We start from the raw sequence: 9,369 nt of genomic DNA on the forward strand, positions 1-9,369 counted from the left end.
TTTATGCATGTAATTTTTCTGTAAATACCCTCCTTGTGTCACCCAAAAGCCCAAGTGACACTCTATAGCATAGGTGTCAAACACAAGGCCTGCGGGTCGAATGTGGCCCTCCGGGCCATTTCATGAGGCCCTCGCACCTCTACTGCAACTGCAGTAGAGGTCCTCCAGACCCTTACTTTCTGATTTCAAGCAATGCATCCAGCTTCTTCCCAGCAGCAGCATAAGGAAAGGGGGTGCACTTCTGATGGTGGGGTGGCTCTTGACATCTAATGTAAGGGGAGGGGATGTGCTGGACATCTAATCTTACAGATACAACCGGCCCTTTTGAGGGAAATCATAATGCTGATGTGGCCCACGATGAAATTGAGTTTGACACCCCTGCTCTATAGTATGCCCCTTTGATCTTCCCCCAGCAGAAGTTGACAAGGTGAAGGTGGGAACAGGGGAGCTGGGTCAGCACAGAGTAGTTAGACACTCCCAAAAGGGAAGAGAGCTGTAACACGCAAAGAGGCATGTTGCAAGTGAACAAAAACAATAATTTTAGAGGCGGTTCACACAAGGGCGACCTGTCAGGCGACTCAGCCGCCTGACAAGTCGCGGTCCGCTCTATTCAATGGAACCGTTCTAACAAGAGCGACGCAAGTCGCTCCGACTTAGAAAAAGGTTCCTGTACGACTTTGGGGGCGACTCAGGGCGACTTGCATTGACTTCAATACAGAAGTCATTTTGGAAGTTGCCTCTCAAGTCGTCTTGAGATCGCCTTGCCGAGTCGCCCCCAAAGTCACCTGTGTGTGAACCAAAGGAAAGAAAAATAAAGTTGCAAATTAACTTTTAAAATTTTGTATTTTCTAAACTTTTACCTGCATTTTTTTTTTAATTGGTGACAAGTTTTCTCCTTTTCATTTTACCTTTAATTTTTGTTATGTTCTATATATTTCACTAAGAGTGTTTACTGTAAAGTTCTACAGAATATAAAGCAATACTGTATATAATGATAATAATCTGCTAGAATTAACCGGATGGAAGGATTACTACTGGGAACTAAGACCTTCTGGGAAGTCAGGTTGAGGGCTGTGGTGGGATCCACATATAAATGTAAATAATAGATACATATGTGAGGTGTTAGGAGGAAATCCCTTCAGGCGCCAGAAACTTTAGAACTTGTATTTGTAAAAACGACCAAGTTCAAGACCACAGTAACAGATGTCTAAGCAGCTGGGGATTTTAGAGGACCACTCACACAGGGTGGTCATTTCTATTCCCATATTCATCCCTGCAGTGGCCAGGTTTCTTATTTCTTTACCACACAATGACCTTGACATTTTGGAACAAATTTCTCAATAGTTTCCTACCCTGTAAGTCATTGCAAGAAAATAAAACATATTTGCTTGGGTCTTTATGACTGACAATATGCTGTTTTTTTGTAGAATGAGTAAAAAATATTGAAACAGTATCATTGTTATCACACACTCCTGTAGGCCTCATGCACACAGAGCATTTTTAACGTGGCTGTTAGGGGTGTTTTTTTAAAAGCATGGGCATATAGAGTCATTGGTAGAAAACCCGCTTGATGCAAGTAAACATACAAAAACACTAGGCAATTTAGCAATTGCACTGCTTTCAATGGCCAGAGTAAATTATTATTCTGGCCAATGAAATGAATTGAAGTGCTTGTAAAAAACCTTCTATGCGCTGCTCCCCCTACTGCCCTCCCTAAGGCTACTTTCACACTTTTTGCAGGCGTTATAGTGCTAACAATAGCGCCTGCAAAGCGCCCTGAAAGAGCCTCTTCTCTTACTCCAGTGAGAAAGCCTGAGGTGCATTGACAGGGCACTCAAAAATGTCCTGCCAGTCTCATCTTTGAGGCGCTGTAGGAGCGGGGTATACCCCACTCCTAAAGCACCCCTGCCCTTTGAAATCAATGGGCCAAACCGCCACTGCAGCTGTGCTTTTTGGCCACTAGCGGGGTTTAAAAGCACCTCGCTAACGCCCAAATAGCGTCGCAAAAACAACAGTAAAGCGCCGCTAAAAATTGCATCATTTTACCGCCTACAGCGCAACGCCTCAGTGTGAAAGTAGCCTTATACTCACCTGTGCCCCCTCTCAATCCAGCAATGTGCATGAGAGTCTCGGCTGTCCCAGGACTCCCTCTTCTCATTGACTGAGACAGTGTCAATCACAGCCAGTGAGCCAATGAGGAATGAGTGGGGGGTGGGTCGAGCCACAGCTTTATATGTTTTACAAAACCCAAACCTTTCAATACCACTTTAATGTCCAAGCACTTGACACACCTTAAAGTGTTACACACGTTTACAAGTGTTAAGTGTTTTTTTCTACACAAATGCTACTGCCAGGAGGAAAGGCGAAGCAAAATGCAGTGTGCATGTGGCCTTAAAATTTGTTATTTTACAAAAAACAACTGGGATTAATTTAACATGTAACATGTTCCAGAGGTGAACTAAGCTGTTAAATATTTTCACTAGTAATCAGTGATGCATTATTGTTTGAAGTGCAGAGAAAATAGAAGCAGACAGGCCAAAAAGTCATAACCCAAGTGCAACATTCCATGTCAACCAACCATCCCAAGAAAAATAGGATTTTTGTACTCGCCGTAACATTTTTTTACATTAAGGCTCCATTAAGGGATACAGCAAGTCTTCAATATTCAGAGCCGGTTCACACTGGGGCGACCTGGTATCCGACTTCAAGTCGCGCGGTCGAGAAAATGAATGGAAGTGAATGGGAGCCGTCTTAATGTACACTACTGAAGTCGCTCTGACTTCAGAAAAGGTTCCTGTACTACTTCAATCCGACTTCTAGGCAACTTGTACCCATTGATTTCAATGGAAGTCGCCTCAGAAGTCGGATCACTGTCTTAACTGAAGCAACAATACAGGAAGAGAACATACATTTCTCAGGCAAACCCCTTCCTCCCCCAGAGCTGATTGTTGTTTGATTGGCCACTGGAAAGCCTCCTGTCCTGGAGGTGACCTGAAGTTGCCTTGTACTGTCCTGGAGGCAACTTGAAGTTGCCTTGTAAGTTGCCTGATGATTAAAAGCGTGTATGTATGCCGGCCGGCAATAGGAGCCCTTCCTCCTTCAGATGGAACGCGGTGACGTCAGTGTGCGCCTTCCCAGACGACGTTTCGTCATTAACAGACGTTCTCATCCCCATTGAGAACGTCTTCAGTTAATGACGAAACGTCGTCTGGGAAGGCGCACACTGATGTCACCGCATTCTATCTGAAGGAGGAAGGGCTCCTATTGCCGGCCAGCATACATACACGTGGAAACACTTTTCAGAATTTATTGCTTGCCCTTTTTACCAGGCCAGTAAACTAGTAAAACCAGGATCAAGACGGAAGCCCCAGGGGTGGCACTTTAAAAAAAAGCCAGCAAAAGCATCTTATATTTGCAGCTCTGCATTTTATATATATTAAACTATATATGAATTGTTAAATCAAACCCTAAAAGCAGTCATGTGTGTACACATGCTCTTCAGCTGCTTGGCTGTACACTATACAAAGCATGTTACAAGGTATATGTCTTACTAAGACCCGTTGTAATGTGCTTGACAAAACTGCCATGTATAACCCAATGCAGGGAACTTGAGCCGCAATCTAACACTAGCATAACAAGTAAATTACGATACTTAAAGCTGAACTCCAGGTGAACACCAAACTATATGGATGAAATACATACAGTATAAGGGGGCTGTTAAATTTTCCCATTTAGTTGTGTTTGTGTCCATACAGTTTGGAGATTTACACAGCTCTAACACAAAGAACGGCCCAGTTTGGCTGGGAAAGAGATCAGATTTTCCCCCCATGTTTTATCTCTCTAAGTTAGGATTTGCAGCTACGTAAAATAACATGTTTGAAATATCCATAGAAAGGCAGTTTGTGAAATAGGAATGAGCACAGGTGTGTTCAGGCCCATGTATGTAAACCCACAAGGAACCTGTTACCTCTACTGGGGCATTTATCTGCAGCAAAGGCATTCCATTTCCCACAACCACCAGTATCCGTGCCCCTTGTGTATGTGCAGCTGTGGGGTGGGGAATGCCACCTGCCCAGTACAGGTGCAGCTTTCTGATGGGCTTCCTCACTTGGGTTTGAAATAAGATCTTAACATGGCCAAGCTCATGCCTACTGTGAAATATTTATTTGGCTTCAGTTACTATATATCGTCATACATACCAGATTGCAAGCAAGATGCCAATATTTGTTGAATTGAATAGAACATTAGTTACGGTATATTGCTTTGTTGGGCTAGATGAAAGCTTTGCATAAACCATTATTAAGAGTGCTGCAATTTTAATCAGTGCTGGAAAGAAGAGGCTGATTTGAATCACATTTCAGCCATAGCCCTAAGCTTCACTCAATGTTTCTCGACGCCATTTCTCAGAAGCAACTGGCAATGAGTGCCTTGCCAAACTCTTTATGGAACCAAAGGTGAATTTATTAGTGTGCTTCTTTTAATCTTAAAGCAAGAAAGATTTGTGCTCACAGAAACAGTACAGAAAGTGTGACTTTGAGGGAAAAAACATGGAATTCCGATACTGTGCATGAATAGGACGAGGGACAAGATTTAGATACACCTTGAGCAGGGGGGAAGCACCAGGCGTGGGACTGATTATCAGGCACAAAACATTTATAATATGATATGATGTGACACAAATGAGCACGGCTTCTGCTAGAGCAGGGGTCTCCACACTTTCTAGGCAATGTTTACTGTCTTCCAGACTTTACACTTTCAGGCCTCGTACACACGGCCGAGGAACTCGACGTGCCAAACACATCGAGTTCCTCGGCCAGTTCAGTCCTGGAGCCGCCGAGGAGCTCGGCGGGCCGAGTTCTCCCATAGAACAACGAGGAAATAGAGAACATGTTCTCTATTTCCTCGCCGAGGTCCTCGTCGGCTTCCTCGGCCGAAAGTGTACACACGGCCGGGTTTCTCGGCAGAATTCAGCCAGAAACTCGGTCGGAAGCTGAATTCTGCCGAGGAAACTGGTCGTGTGTACGAGGCCTCAGACTTTACAAATGGCTTGACTGTAGCCATAAGAGGAGAAAAGGTCCCAAGGTCAGTGGGAAAAATAATGCTGCATCTTTTGTTTCATTGGGAGTAATTGGGCCCCATCATTGGTGTCAGTGGTTGGAATTGTGGCCCATCATGGTGTCACTGGGAGAAATTGTGTCCCATCCTTGGTGTCATTGAGAGGAATTGTGTCCTTTCATTGGTGCCAGTGGGGGTGAATTATGCCCCATTGTTGGTATCAGTGGATGAAACTGTGCCCCGATGGCTGGATAAAAGCAGGCCGCATCTGACCCCAGGGCCACAGTTTGGAGACCTCTGTGCACCCCTGTGCTAGAGTGTCCTTTATAAAAGGAATCGTCTGCTTTTTTAAGGTTTCTTCTTCTACGACAATGTGGTCGTTAAGGAGGTCATGGCAGCTGAAGCTCAGAATGAATAACACTCAGGGGTCAGGGCAGATGGCTCACAGGAACTGCACATGACAGGTGAACTAAAGTCAGACCAGAGTTACAGTGTAACAAATATAATAATCAAGTCAAGTACCAACAAAAAAATATTTGCTAAGGCACTGCTGCCTATCAGAGAGAAAAATGTGAACTTGCTGTGTGATGGCACCAAAAAGGATAATGCATTCATTTTCAGAGCTCTCCTGTGCGTGACCCTCTAAACTAACCCCCTTGTGCCCACAGATATCAGTGCCAGAATGTTTATTGTAGAACAGTAAAGTATGGGGAGGGTGGGGGGAATTCGATAAAGCACTCAGGGCACTTTTTTTGCAATATGGCCCCTTAAAAAGGCCTGAACCTGATTAAAAGAAACCCTGCCAGCAGTTCTGGTAGCATTACCAACACGTGATACAGATTCAGGTAGTTTATAATAGCATCATTTTTATGAAGTGGTGTAATGGCTGCACCAAATAAAAGAAAAATACCTCCAGTTCATACACAACAAAATTGGAGGAAATTAAGACAAACTCTTAGGCCGTGTACAGACGACCAAACATGTACGATGAAAGCGGTCCGCCGGACCGTTTTCACCGTACATGTCTGGCCGGGGATTTCTGTACGATGGCTGTACTAACCATCGTACAGAAATCCGCGCGTAAACACTACGCGGGGCGTGTCCGCGGCGACGTAGGCGGGCCTGCCAGTTAAATGCTTCCACGCATGTGTCGAAGTCATTCGACGCATGCGAGGGATAGCGGGCGCTCGGACATGTACGGTAGGTCTGTACAGACGACCGAACATGTCCGAGCGGGCAGGATTCCAGCGGACTGTTTTAAAACAAGTCCAGGAATATTTGCCCGCTGGGAAAAGGCCCGGCGGGCAAATGTTTGCTGGAATCCTGCACGCTCGGGCCTACACACGACCGAACATGTCAGCAGACATGTTTGGTCGTGTGTACGGGGCCTTAGTTGAACTTACAGAGAAAGGCAGAGTGTCCGTTTCTGTACACTGTGTAGCAGGCAGCATTTTTCTCTTGCTATCACCAGTAAGGATGAGCTCCGGCGTGTTCGCAATGCCCATGTGCAGACCCCGCCAGGAAGTCGGCACTGCGCTGCGCTAATCACAGGCAGTGAGAAATTGTCCCAATGTGCGGCTGCAGAGATCAGGAAATGTCTCACTCCCTGTGATTAGCGCGGTGCAGACTACCTGGCGGGCTCTGCACGTGGGCTTTGCGAACACGCCAGAGTTCATCCTTAATCACCAGTTGTCAAGGATGCTGTCAGTTGTAAAAAACCTTTACAACCACTTCCACTACCTTAGAAGACAGACTGAGCTGTGTCAGTGCCTTGAACTGCATTTGCAGTAACTAAAATAAAAAATAGGAAAATGCACAAACAATACATAAGCTTCTTATCTATGAGCCCACTTTAGGCTGACATGTCAATATAAAATGGTTTATTGTTGATTTTGTAACTAGCTCTTCCTATTGACCAGTGTGTATTGAAAATGGGAATTAAGAATATCCATCACACTGAAATTAAATTGATTTTACATTTCCATAGCTGGTAAACTGCATCGTCACCAAAGCTTGCCTGATAAATTTCAGCTGTAGAAAATCAGCAAAAAAACAAATAAAAGAAAAGAAAAAGATTAAAAATTACCATCTCAAAACAGAATCATCAGGACAAATAAATAAAAGTGGCAAAAAGATCAAGATATTGTCCACTAGTGAAAGCCAGGCTTTGAAAGTTGCGTATGTATGTATTTGGGTAAATATTATGTGGGTTGATTTACTAAAGGCAAATAGGCTGTTCACTTTGCAAGGAAAGTTGCCCCAGTGCTTAGTGAATGTGTAGGAAAGTTTTACTATGCAAAGAATAATCACTTACAAGGAAGAAAATTATAATAAATAAACATTTTTGCTTGCACATGATTTGCCGATGTAAGTTAGCAGAGTTTCACCTCATTCACTAAGCGCTGGGGCAAATTCCCCTGCAAAGTAAACAGTCTATTTGTCCTATGAAGTAAATCATCCCTTATGAGTCTATAGATGTATGTCTTTGGGGTTGATATGCTAAATACTTACTTTTCAAAGGTAGTTGCACTGACCAAGGGAATTTTCTCCAGAGTTTAGCGAATATGGTGAAATTTCACTTTTCAAACAAACTCAAAACACCTGCAAGGGAAAAAAAAGTTTACCTTTAGTAACATGTTACACTTGTAATCTAGGTATATGTAGCAACCTTGCACCACACCTCACCCCCATGACATTGGGCAGAGGATCCTCTCCTCACTGGCACAATTTAAAAACAGCACAGATGTGCGGGGCTCCTCCTACACAGTCGTGTGTCATCTGTGAATGAATGAGCTACAAGTCCCAACTGCCACTGTGGCAGACAGCTTGTAGTTCTCAATGAACTAGTAGTTAATCGACACTTCCTCAGCTAAATATGAAGGTATGGGCAGACAGATGCCAGAAGTGCAGGTGCAAAGCTTTCCAGACTTCATGGTAAAATATAAATGCACATTTTTTTACATGCAAAATCATATGCATTTATTTATTATTATATTTTTTTTTTACATAATGTGAACTCTTAGCTTTTAAAATAAATGGTGTCTTATTAGCAGGGTTACTTTAAAAAGAAGGTGGCATAAAAATGCTGCTGCACATCCCAAAACCTCCTTGTTATGGCAGGTTAGCGGGAACAAATTCAAAGCTCCAACACTACTTGACAGTGTCCACATCATTGTAGGACACAGTAGTGACAAGAGGTCAAGAAGAAGAACCAGTGAGGGTTACAGTAGAGTGGTGCAGGCAGCAGAAAATGTATGTATTCCTCACATGTGCTTTCCTAAAAGCATTTAAATACATGATAGGTCTTCAGGAATCTGAATCTGTGTCTATAGTGTCAATATGATATATATATACGTATGTGGATCTGCCCCATTGTGTTTTTTTTTTTTTTACCAAAAATATGTAGAAGAATACATATCGGCCTAAACTTAGAAAAAAATAATATTTATTATAACAAAAAGTAAAAAATATTGTGTTTTTTTCAAAATTGGCGATATTTTTTTGTTTATAGCGCAGAAAATAAAAACCGTAGAGGTGATCAAATACCACCAAAAGAAAGCTGTATTTGTGAGAAAAAAAGGACACTAAATTTTGTTTGGGAGCCACGTCGCACGACCGTGCAATTTTCAGTTAAAGCGACACAGTACCGAAAGCTGAAATTTAGCCTGGGCAGGAAGGGGGTATATGTGCTCAGTAAGCAAGTGGTTAAGATCATCAGAATCTATCTAATCCTCGATAAGCTGCTGCTTTTAAATTGCCTGTGTACATTTTTTTGCCTAATGAATCCCCACAATATTAACATGATTATACTAGCTACATTATCAAAATGATAAAACTCGTATATCCATTAACAAAAATGTTCCAATTAACTGTGAAATTAGTGTAAAACAATACATAAAATAATAAGCAAATCTAATTCATATATGAGTCTTTTATCTCCATACATTGACAATTTTGAATGAATCGTGCAATTTTCCAAAGTGCCAGGTGCAGACAAACATGCTCCCCCTTCTGTGTCACCACTAACCTGTGCTAAAGCAGCCACGAATTCCAGCTTCCCCTCTGCTTCGGGAATTTGTCAGCTGCCTGTCACCTCTGCTGCACAGCCTCTCTCTCGTAATCTCGCTAAGGGGAGCAAGATCACTCCGCCAGGGAAGGAAAGGAAATAGGCTGGCGGCCGGGACTGTAAGCAGCAGAGCGGGCACGGAATGCACTGCACATGTGCCCGAAACAGAAAAAAAGTCCCTCCACTCTCAACACCACATAATCAGAGAGGGGAGGCCCGAGAAATAGCAACAATACACCCCCCCCCCC

The sequence above is a fragment of the Rana temporaria genome, chromosome 8 (genome assembly GCF_905171775.1).
Source record: "Rana temporaria chromosome 8, aRanTem1.1, whole genome shotgun sequence".
Taxonomy (NCBI): Eukaryota; Metazoa; Chordata; class Amphibia; order Anura; family Ranidae; genus Rana; species Rana temporaria.